At 35.8% G+C, this 12,291-nt stretch overlaps 1 protein-coding gene across 1 annotated transcript in view; it reads right to left on the reverse strand.

Annotated features, from left to right (window-relative positions):
- The window catches only part of Gabrg3 (gamma-aminobutyric acid type A receptor subunit gamma3), a 609,775-nt gene that overhangs the window by 299,503 nt on the left and 297,981 nt on the right, over window positions 1-12,291 (reverse strand). The gene's annotated exons all lie outside the window — the stretch shown is intronic.

The following is a 12,291-nucleotide window of genomic DNA, read 5'->3' on the forward strand; positions in this document are numbered from 1 at the left end:
AATTGATTCTTTCCTGAGCAGACTCTCTTCTCAAGCTGTTATAACTACAAACACAAGTGATTCTGCTTTCATCATTACGGACTATAACAAAGTAGGGAAGGAAGCCAACAGTCCTTTCTGTAGATCACTAGTCAAATTATCTAGAGCCTGTAGGACAGTAATGAGTTATATTCTGTCTCCATGGAAACTCCTTTCAAAGCCTGATTATCTCTACTGTGAGGATTTTTAAGGCTTATCCAAGTACCCATAGTCTTTTCTTGCAGCCCCACTAAGTCCAGGTTCTCCCAGCAAGAAAATATGAATGAGGACACTATTTCCTCTGGCACTATGGAGTGTGTGTGTGTGTGTGTTTATGTGTGTGTCAAAGAGATCACCCACAACACACACATACACACACATCCAGGTGTGTGTCTGTCTCTCTGTCTCATTCATATATATATATATATATATATATATATATATATATACTTTCATTTATTATTTTTATTTATCTTATTCTGTAGATTACAAATTCTATTTTTTCATGCCTGTGATATAAAAAGACACCAGGAAAATATTTGGGGAATGTTGAAAGCCATGGCCTGTGTGTGGGCCACAGCCTAATGAATAGGAGAATCTGGTATCTGGGAACTTCCACTGGACGTTTTCTCTGGTTGACTGCCCAGACCCATTGTGAGCCCTGTTCAAGCTCTGTCAGGTCCCACATGGCACCAGAGATGGGGTGACCTGTTGTGGCCGCATAGTCCCTCTGAGATGGGTGTGACCTGCCAAGATGCCAATCAACCTGCTCAGTGCAAGACATCATGAAGCAAGATACCACCCCTGAAACCTTATCCCTGCCTTTGATGTGCCCCCTTAAATAAACCACAGGAGCCATTTTCTAATTGTCTAGCTCTAGCTCCTATATGGACTGGACCTATCAGGGGTTCCTCCTTTTTGAAACTATCTTTCCAACTTTGTCTTTTATTCTTCACTAATTATTCTAGACTTTAATTTCTTAGGTGGCTTACACCTTCCTTGGCAGGAAGAAGAATCCTCTAATAAGGTGCTGGCCGCCTGCCCATGGGGGAATTTTTTATAAAAACATAGATTTTTGCAAACAGATGTAATTCTCAAGAAGGCACATCCTAATTTTATTTCTACATATGTTTCTAACAGTCAAAACACAAAATAAAGTGGCTAACCTTTCATGATAAACTCTAGCTGTTAACAGGAAAGATGAGAATACTTGTGCTTCTATTCATGTATACTGCTCAGTTTGTAGTTAGATTTTCTGAGATCACAAAAAAAATGGCCTAATGGAGAACTTTTAGTTCTGGAAAAGATGGGCTAGAATTATCTATTTTTATCTCTCCCACTTAGAACAGCTAAAATCCTGGCTATTGACATTAAAGTGTTTTGGAGGGGGGAATCCAAAACAAAACAGACGACTCTAAAAGGTAGGGAGAAAAAGATGTAAGCTGGTAATCCCAGGACTCAAGAACTAACATAGGAATGAGTTCCCAATTGTCCTTTTTGCCTTGTTTCCCACACAGCATGATGATGGAGAAGCCTGAATATAGGAGATTCTAATGTCCATAGATATTAATATCCCTAAGAAATACCTATACTCTCTAAGGACAGGAAAAAGAATATTCTAGCAAGATAAAAATTTTTTTTGATAATAAACATCCTATTCCATCAAAACACTGGGGAAGAAAACTTTATGCTCCATTCCTAACCCCACTGCCAAACACTTGACAGTAACACTTCTCCAAACCCTTCATGATATTAGCAGAGGTACTAGCAGAGGTACTAGTAGAGGCCAAGTAAATATCCTGGACTTTCACCCCCACCCACAAGTAGGAGGAGCCTGTCATAGTCCATTTCCTATTGCTAAAATAGAATATCTGAGACTAGTTAATTTATAAACACCAGATATGTATTTATTTTGGTACTGGAGGGTTTAAAGTCAAAGAGTATAGTGCCAGCATGTGGTAAAGATCTCCATGCTACATCATCCCAAAGAAGAAAATAGAAAGGCAAGAAATCAAGAAAGAACCAAAATCACTTTGATTGGTAAACCATTCCCAAGAGAACTAATCCACTCCTATAATAACAACATTAATGCATTGCTTGCTGAATGCAGACTTCTTGTGACCCAATCACTTCTTTAAGGTTTCACCTCTCAACACTGTTGTAATGGGGATTAAGTTTCCAACATGTGAACTCAAGGGAAACATTCAAATTAAAGCAGAGCCCTTCTACCTCCCCAGAAGTGTAATGGTAGAGGTTGAACAGGCAGTCTAGATTTTCACAGGAACTCAGTAATACAAAGCATTCCCCCACCTCCTTGCAGCGTGGTATCATGTGGGTAAATATAATAGACTACCAGTTCCTCTTTGATTTTCTAAAAAAATATGTTATACGATTGAATAAAAATTATAATATCATCTAAGTCATTCTCATATGTATGTAAAAGAAATAATTCTACCTAAAGAGACATAATATACTATATTCAAATTAAAGTATAAAAAGTATAAAATATAAGCATATTTTAAAAAGTTTCATGTATGTAATATAATACCCAAACAAAAAACTCTACAAAGTGATAGTTTAAATACTATCAAAAGTGGTGGTAAATCAGAAGTGTCATCGTAAAAGATAGATGATAAAGAAAGAAAGACAGCAACCCATAGAGGACAGAAAAATGAAAAAAAAGAGACATGCTATACTCTCAGTTTTTCTATAAATCTAAAGATTTTCTTAAAAATAGGAGTTTTTAAATGCAGATATGTATGTTTTCAGGATGGGAGGAGAATGACCCAGGAAGGTGACACAGAAAACAAGCAATAATGTAGTAAACTTAAGGCCTAACACATACATTATTATATTAAGTATAATGATCTCAATAAATGAAATAAAAGATTTTGGTAGAATGGATTTTAAAATATTAGCCAGCTATGTGCTCTTTACAAGAAATTAAAAAAATAATTATAGATTCAAAGTAAAAGGATAAATAAGAATATAAAATGCAAACATCAATCAAAATAAGTGTAAGTAGACTTCAGAATAAAGAAAAATTACCATGGACAGAGAGGGACATTACTTACTGATAAAATGTTTAACCTCTCAGAAAAACACAGAATCTAAATGTGTATGTATAAACAACACACACTCACAATATATGAAGCAAAAAACTGATCCAATTGTAAGAACTAGACACAGTCACTGGTATAATTGGAGGCTTTAACACCCTTCTTTTTCAAAAGAACAATTAGTCAAAAAATAAGTAAGGATATAAAAAGAATTAAGCAACATAACCAATTAACAGCATTATATTGGCATTTGTAGAATATTCCACCACAAATAAAAATATATGTTCTTTTCAAACAGCCCATGAAACATTCACCTACATAAACCATATCCTGATCCATAAAGCAAACTTCAACAATTTTTTTTTATATTTTTTATTGGTTGTTCAAAACATTACAAAGCTCATGATATATCATCTTTCATACATTTGACTCAATTGGGTTATGAACTCCCATTTTTACCCCAAATACAAATTGCAGAATCACATCGCTTACACACTCATATTTTTACATAATGGCATATTACTGACTGTTGTATTCTGCTACCTTTCCTATCCCCTACTATCCCCCCTCCCCTCTCCACCCATCATCCCTCTCTACCTCATCTGCTGTTGTTCAATTCTCTCCCTTGTTTTCCCCCGCCTTTCCCCTCACATCCTCTTCTATGTAATTTTGTGTAACATTGGGGGTCTCCTACCATTTCCTTGGCCCATTTGTTGATTGGGTTATTTGTTATCTTATTGTCTAATTTTTTGAGTTCTTTATATACTTTGGATATTAGGGCTCTATCTGAAGTGTGAGGAGTAAAGATTTGTTCCCATGATGTAGGCTCCCTATTTAGCTCTCTTATTGTTTCTTTTGCTGAGAAAAAACTTTTTAGTTTGAGTAAGTCCCATTTGTTGATTCTAGATGTTAACTCTTGTGCTATGGGTGTCCTACTGAGGAATTTGGAGCCCGACCCCACAGTATGTAGATCGTAGCCAACTTTTTCTTCTATCAGACGCAGTGTCTCTGATTTGATATCTAGCTCCTTGATCCATTTTGAGTTAACTTTTGTGCATGGCGAGAGAAAGGAATTCAGTTTCATTTTGTTGCATATGGATTTCCAGTTTTCCCAGCACCATTTGTTGAAGATGCTATCCTTCCTCCATTGCATGCTTTTAGCCCCTTTATCAAATATAAGAAAGTTGTAATTTTGTGGATTGGTTTCTGTGTCCTCTATTCTGTACCATTGGTCCACCCGCCTGTTTTGGTACCAGTACCATGCTGTTTTTGTTACTATTGCTCTGTAGTATAGTTTGAAATCTGGAATCACTATACCACCTGATTCACACTTCCTGCTTAGAATTGCTTTTGCTATTCTGGGTCTTTTGTTTCATCAATAGACTTAAAGACAAGAACCATATGATCATCTCGATAGATGCAGAAAAAACATTTGACAAAGTACAGCATCCCTTTATGTTCAAAACACTAGAAAAACTAGGGATAACAGGAACTTACCTCAACATTGTAAAAGCTATATATGCTAAACCTCAGGCTAGCATCATTCTAAATGGAGAAAAACTGAAGGCATTCCCTCTAAAATCTGGAACAAGACAGGGATGCCCTCTATCACCACTTCTATTCAATTTAGTTCTTGAAACACTAGCCAGAGCAATTAGACAGACAAAAGAAATTAAAGGCATAAAAATAGGAAAAGAAGAACTTAAATTATCGCTATTTGCGGATGACATGATAATATATTTAACAGACCCAAAAGGGTCTACAAAGAAACTGCTAGAGTTAATAAATGAATTCAGCAAAGTGGCAGGATATAAAATCAACACGCATAAATCAAAGGCATTCCTGTATATCAGCAACAAAACTTCTGAAATGGAAATGAGGAAAACCACTCCATTCACAATATCCTCAAAGAAAATAAAATACTTGGGAATCAACCTAACAAAAGAGGTGAAAGATTTATACAATGAAAACTACAGAACCCTAAAGAGAGAGATAGAAGAAGATCTTAGAAGATGGAAAAATATACCCTGTTCATGGATAGGCAGAACTAACATCATCAAAATGGCTATACTACCCAAAGTTCTCTACAGGTTTAATGCGATGCCAATTAAAATCCCAACGACATTTCTTGTAGAAATAGATAAAGCAATCATGAAATTCATATGGAAAAACAAACTTCAACAAATTTAAAAGATTGAAACCATGCAGTTTGTTTTCTGAGCACAATAGTTCAAACTAAAATACAATAACAGACAGATAATAGAATAGTCTCCAAACACATGGAAAATGAGAAACATACTTTAAATAGTCAATGGGTCAAAGTAAAAGAGGAAAATCAAATATGTCTCCAACTGAATAAAATTTTCAAAAATCATGTCAAGCAGCTAAAATGGCACCAAGGAAAATTCGTAGAATAAAATGCTTACATGGAAAAAGAAGAAAAGTCTCATATGAATAATCTAACAAATTGAAAAAATAATGGCAAAATGTTTACAAAGAAAGTTGAAGGAAATAAAAAATAAAAATAATTGATGGTTTGTTAAATAAATCAATGAGGTTAGAAAGAGAAAACCAACAGAGTAAATTGGCAGGGATAAAAGTCTTGCCCATTGAAAATAATCAGAAAAATTTATAAGAATCAGAAAACTGATAAGCAAAGGAAGAAATAAGACTGAAATTACCAGGATCAGGAAGGAAAAAGTGAATGACATTATAAATCTTGCAGATATTAAGAGGATAAAAAGAAAAGGACTCTACACACATAAACCCAACAATGTAGATGAGACTGACAATTTTCTTAAAACACAAAATACCAAAATCAACATTAAACAAATAGCCAATAATCATAAATGAATTCAACTTGTAGTTTCAAGTCTCCTGAGCAAAAGAAATCCCAAGCCTATGGGATAAATTTTGATGAACATGTCAATTCTACCCAATTTTCAAGGTAACAGAAGAGAATAAAATACATTCTCAAGTCATGTATTACTTGATAACAAAGAGTATAAAAATAACAAAAATAATATCAAGATCTTTCATGATTATAGATACAAAAATCCTCAACAAAATTTTAGCAAATCAAATCCAGCAGTATACAAAAAGAACTAAATGCCATGACCAAGATAATTTTATTTCAGGAATGCAATAAAAAGTACAAACACATTACATTCAGTCTATGTTTGGGTATAAGGGATTCCTCAAAAGCTCCTGTGTTAATATAGTGATATTCAGAGGTACAATAATTAGAATATTAGAGCTCTAACCTAATCAGGCCATCCTAGTTTGCATGACTGGAGAAGGTGTATCAACAGTGGTGTTCCCACAAAGGAATCATCTTCCTTGTGAGCCATCACCCCTTGTTCTCTCTGCTTCCTAGTTCCCATGAATGGAACAGCACTCTTTTACCATACTCTTCTGCCATAATATTTTGCCTCAGCTTGGGCCCAAAGCAATGTCAGCCCACCATAGATTAAACAAAACCAAACAATCTACTTAGAAAATGGGTCAAAGTGACCCAGATGTTTAGAGGAAATACAGATAGCAAATAAGCATATGAACAGATGTTGAACCCTATTAACCCACTAGGGACACTAGACAAAGGTAAAATGAAGAAAACATGAGATATTAACACATCTATTAAAAAAAACTAAAATAAAAATTTTAAAAACGTAACACCAAACACTGAAAAGACTGCAGAGAAAGTACATAGTGTGTGTGTGTGTGTTTGTTTGTGTGTGTGTGTGTGTGTGTGTGTGTGTGTGTGTGTGTTAGTTACTGGGGATTGAACTTAGAGGACTTTCCCACAGAACTATACCCGCAGTCTTTTTATATTTTTACTTCAAGACAGGGTCTTGCTAAGTTGATGAGGGTCTTACTAAGTTGATGAGGGCCTTGCTAAGTTCTCCCTGCTCCGCTGACCTCAAACTCAGGATCTTGCCTCAACCTCCCAAGTCTCTGAGATTACAGAAGCATGGTACCTGGTAAGAAAGTACATTTATTACACATGACAGCTGGAAATGCAAAATGGCACAGCCAATCTGGGACATAGTTTGGTGGTTTCTTGTAAACAACAACAACTAAACTAAATACACCCTTACCATACTAACCAGAAGTACTGCTCCTAGGCTTTTATCTCAGAGAAATTAAAACTTATGCTCACCCAAAAACCTATACAAGACTGTTATTCAGGGCAGCTTTCTTTCCCTTAGTGAGAAAATGTAAACAGCTATATTTCCTTCAAAGAGTGAAAGGTCAACTATGGTACATTTGTACCATGAAATGCTATTTAGTAATAAAAAGGAATAAATATAAACAAAATGGACGGGGCTCTAAAGAATTAGGCTGAGTGAAGAAAGGCAACTCAAGATGTCCTATGCTGTAATGATTTGATTCACAAAATATTCTTGGAGAACACACTAGTGGCTTCCAGGGATTAGGGACAGAGAGGGATAGGTATGGCTATCAAGAAGCAGCATGAGGAGTTAATTCTCCTGAGATCTTTGTAGTAATTGCATTGTCACACATTGGTGGTTTACGGACACATATACATGTAATAAAAATGCATATAACTATGTACCGAAAAAACACAAATGAGTGCATGTAAAACTGTGGACATCAAGTTTAGAATCAAGTTTATGAACAATACCAATGTCGATATTCTGGTTTTGAAGTAGCACTGTATTTAGATATTATCCCTGGGAGATATGGGGTAAAGGTTACCCAGTCCATTTCATACTATTTTTTAATTTCCTCTTAATCAAGAATAGTTTCAAAATCAATATTTAAAAAAATTTTTCCCCTATTTTAAAATTAGCAAATTTAAATTTTAGTTACTCAAAATTAAATTATTGCAATTGGAATTTAGGTCAAACTATTTTGTAATCATTATAACTAGTGGTTGTAAAGCAAGAATAAGGAGAAAATAGCACAAATAAAGGGTGAATACATTACAGTAATCAATGTCAAGTTATCAATAGATCATTATATAATTATGCATTTTGTGTCCTAGAACAATGAAAGTCTAGGAATATTTTTTACACTCATTCCACTAATTATGACTATCAATCTCTTCCAGTTAGGCATCATTGATTCTCAGAAGTCATCAAGGAATTTAGGATGACTAATTATAATCACTGTCTTCATAATTATACAACATAAACTACTTTTTATTCAAATATCCACTGGATGCTGCAATATTACATGATAATTAGGAGAAAATAAAAGCAACGTGGTTATAGATAGGAATGCTAGAAAACAACCGGTAGTCATTTGTTACTTTTTACATAATTGCAAACAGAAACAATCCTCTACTGTAATGTTCTATTCTGCCTTCTTCTCAAAGAACTGCCTTTCTACATTTCATAATATATACATTTCATAAAATATAAAATTGTTTACAAGACTTCTCTCTGATTTCTTGCTGGGCTGAACATGGATCTGCCACTTTTCCCAGCTTTTCCAAAGGAAAACCAGTGAAGTTAAGCCCTTACTCCAGAGACTTGCCTTGCCCTGTCTTGCTCTTTCTTGGGCATCTCATTGCTTACTGAGTTCTGCTTTTCCCTCCTTTTCTTTCAACTAAACAAATGACCAACTTTTTCCTAGGTAGCCAATTAATCAAACTTCTGTATCTATTTTGGCTGAAGAAAAAAATGGTATAGAATAGAAACATTTGTTTCACCCTAGTAACATATGTGATTTCAATGACATCTACAAGGTGAATAACTACAGGTCTCATAATCTCAGTTCAGAGCCTGCTTCATGTTTGCTTTGTCAGGTTTTCTGACACTTTCATCCATTGTGTAGACCAGGCATTTCTGGTTCTGAGATGTTTCTCTCAAGATATCAATGCAGGTCTCTATCACACTTCTCTTGCCCCTTCACGTCAATTCTGCTATGCAGTTTAGAACAAAATTACTAAAATAGAATTGTCACCATTCTCTATCTCAAATTTCTTGGTAATTCAGCCCATCCTTTTTTTATGTCCTAATATTAAAAAATTAGAGTCCATTGAAACTTGAACCCTGCATGAGGTGCTGTACTGAGTGCTTGGTGGCATCTCATTTAATCCATGAAATTGTCTAAAGATACAAAGACTAAACATACAGTTGTCTAAAGATGCAAAGACTAAACTAAACATACAAGTCTTTGCATCTTTAGACAATTTCATGGCAGAAAACATATGACAACAGGAATCTGAATTACAACCTCTGCATCAAAGAGCCTTGTAAGCTAAGCCACCATCTCTGTAGCCAGGGGTCCAGAACAATCAGGACTTGGCCAAAAATTGAAAGTTTCCTAATTTTGGTCCCCCAGTTCCATTCTAGGATTAATCTGAGAAAACTGAATATGATCCCCAAACCAATGGATAAGATACCCAGCTTCTAGTCAGCTGCCTGCAGCTTCCCAGGTCAACAACCTCCTACCACATCACACCTGAAGTCTTCCCCTTTTTCTCTGTAAGACTTTCCCATTCCCTGTCTGCCTTTGAGTGTCTGCCAAACCCATTGATGGTGGCTGACCTTTCCATTCCCCCTAGTATATAGCAAGCTCTAAATCAATAGTGTCTGCATTTTCTCATTTGGGTAAGCTTATTTACTTTCACAAGTCTTGTGATCTAGCAAGATCATGTGTATCAGATGCGAATGCAGAGACCAACTTCTAGTGAGCAGAAGCATGCTTAAAGTCATTGTCAACAACTTAATGTCTTCATCACTCCAGTCTCTGAGCACTCTTTATCTGAAATCTCTGTGTTGTCTATCATCACTATTAAGTGATACCAGGGGCCTGTTTATCAGCCTTACATTACAGAAATCAGTGTCTAATTATTGCATTTCTCTTGGTGATCTTAATTTGAATAATTAAGGTTTTTACTTTTGTCATAAGAGAAAGGATGCTAACATCTGGACATATTCTGAGAATAGAAAACGATTTTTCTGATAGTTTTTTGTAAGACAGGTTTTCTCCTATGTTTCAATTGGCAGAAAAACAGTGATAAGCCTTGGAATCTTTTAGATTTCTAGTGTATTCTCAGTGAGAAAAGTGTTGGCTGGTCCGTTTGTTAAGGTTAAAACAGGTATTCCAAATGGAGATGAACTTTGCTGCATTTTGCTCATAAAACACCATATTCTTCATGTAGTTTACATAGGTCATGACATCACAAGATCAGTTACAAAGTTTATCTCAACAAAATGTTTAGGATAATAAAACCCTTTTTTATTTTGGGATACTTAAAGTATTTGTTGTATGAAAGTTGGTCTTACCATTGAGAAGCAGGTAAAACTGCACATATAACTCAGAGAAATAATAGGCAGATTTAGAAAGAACCATGAAATTTTGAATAACAGCACTCAGGTATAAATCAAATGCTCAAGGTTACTGACAGCCAGTAAATTCCTAAAATGCAGAGACTATAAATCTCCCCAATGTCTTTGATTGTAACATGCATGGTTGAAACCTTTAATGCACATATCATGGGTGTTACTCAATTCCTGAGGTCACAGTTATACAAATCCACTATATTGGTGCAGCACACGTAGGCTCCACACTTAGGAAATGTTAAGCTTATTGAAGCTCTAACTTATCCTCTTACCCTTATTAGACTTCAATTCATAAACACTTGACATTTCTATGGTTTCTGCCTTCACATCTACCACAAACATTTTAATAATTCAAGGACTTGTGTGAAATATGCAATATTTGCATAAGCCTCTCATAGGGTAAGGCCTTTAAGGCTAATTTATGCTTTAATGAAAATGATATTACTTGTTATCACTAATTTCAGTGTTGTCCTAGGTAAGATGATATAATTGTTGTTCAGGCATTAAAAGTAATCAAAGGACCATGAATTTATAATATTTGTGTTATAGAAAGGAAGGATATTAAATAAGGTAAGGACAAAGATTTTCCATTGGAGGAGAGCAGGCAATACACAGGAAGCTAATAGGCATGACATAGATATGTACCATGGAATGGTACAAGATGCGTCACTTCAAATAATTACTCTGTCCTTGACACCATGCTCCTGTTGAGACCGTGTTCTCCTGAAGCTTTGACTTCTCCTTCTCCAGAGCAGCATTTTACTGATTCATTCTCTGTAAGTAATATCTATGAAACCTTGCTAGAGGTTCCATAAAAAAAGATGTCCATGGTCTAGTAATTTAGAGGTACAATGCCCTCATATGTTCCAATCTTACTGAAATTCAAGAGGAATCTTATTATATTAAAGACTCCAAAAAATCCTGAGAGTATAAAACTAAAAAGCATCAAAGTTTTACTTTGATTCTTTCCTGCAAACTTTTCTCACAGACCGCGTTTAACCCACTGAATGGCACTGGTGTTTCTTAGGTCTTCTGGACTTGACAACATGTGATGTGTGGCACTTTTTGACACGGGGCTAGGAGCAGTAGGTAGACACAAAGATAGTTCCTAGAGATCCTTGTCTTCTATTATTTACAGGCTGTGTCTCCCTCCTGTACTCCAACACGTCTGATCTGTGTACCTAATACAATAGAGCAGAAGTAATGGTATGTCAGTTCTGAAATGAGGTTATAGAAGACTGTGTTTCCCATCTGGAACTTGCTCTTCCTTGGATCTCTCTTTTGGGGGCAAGTTGCGTGCCATTTTGTTAGGGAGCTCAGGCAGCCTGCAGAAGGATCTCCTAGTGAAGATTGAGGCTTTATGCCAACAACCAATGAGTGAGCTTGAAAGTGATCCTTCTTAAGCTGATATTCAAAATACAAGTTGATCTCAGACTCTTGAGAGACCCTGAGCTAGAACTAACCCTGAATTCCTAAACCTGAAAAGCTGTGAGATCATAAATATTTGCTGCTTAGAGCTATGTTTTGGGGCAATGGCTTATGTAGCAACAGAGATCAAATAAAGTCGCTAGTAAAGAAAACCTCAGGGATGTAATATTTGCAGCTGTACTGGGGGTAAATAACCATTCATTCAATCAAGAGTGTGTATTATACTGAGACTATGAACCAGGCACTGCTGCAGGCACTGAGAGCAACAATGAATTAAGAAGGCACTCCTGTCTTACATCCAGTTGGTTCTAAGCGTTTGTTTTCTTGGTAGAGAATACCTGTATTCCTTCAGAATTCTTCCTCCCCATAGTGACTGGACTTGCAACAGGAGCCTGGCTGACTCCACTTTGCTGTTTGCCAGGAAGCACAACACAGAGACACTACCTGTTTCTTGCCAATAGATTTGGAGC

The sequence above is a fragment of the Urocitellus parryii genome, chromosome 6 (assembly GCF_045843805.1).
Source record: "Urocitellus parryii isolate mUroPar1 chromosome 6, mUroPar1.hap1, whole genome shotgun sequence".
NCBI classification, from domain to species: Eukaryota; Metazoa; Chordata; class Mammalia; order Rodentia; family Sciuridae; genus Urocitellus; species Urocitellus parryii.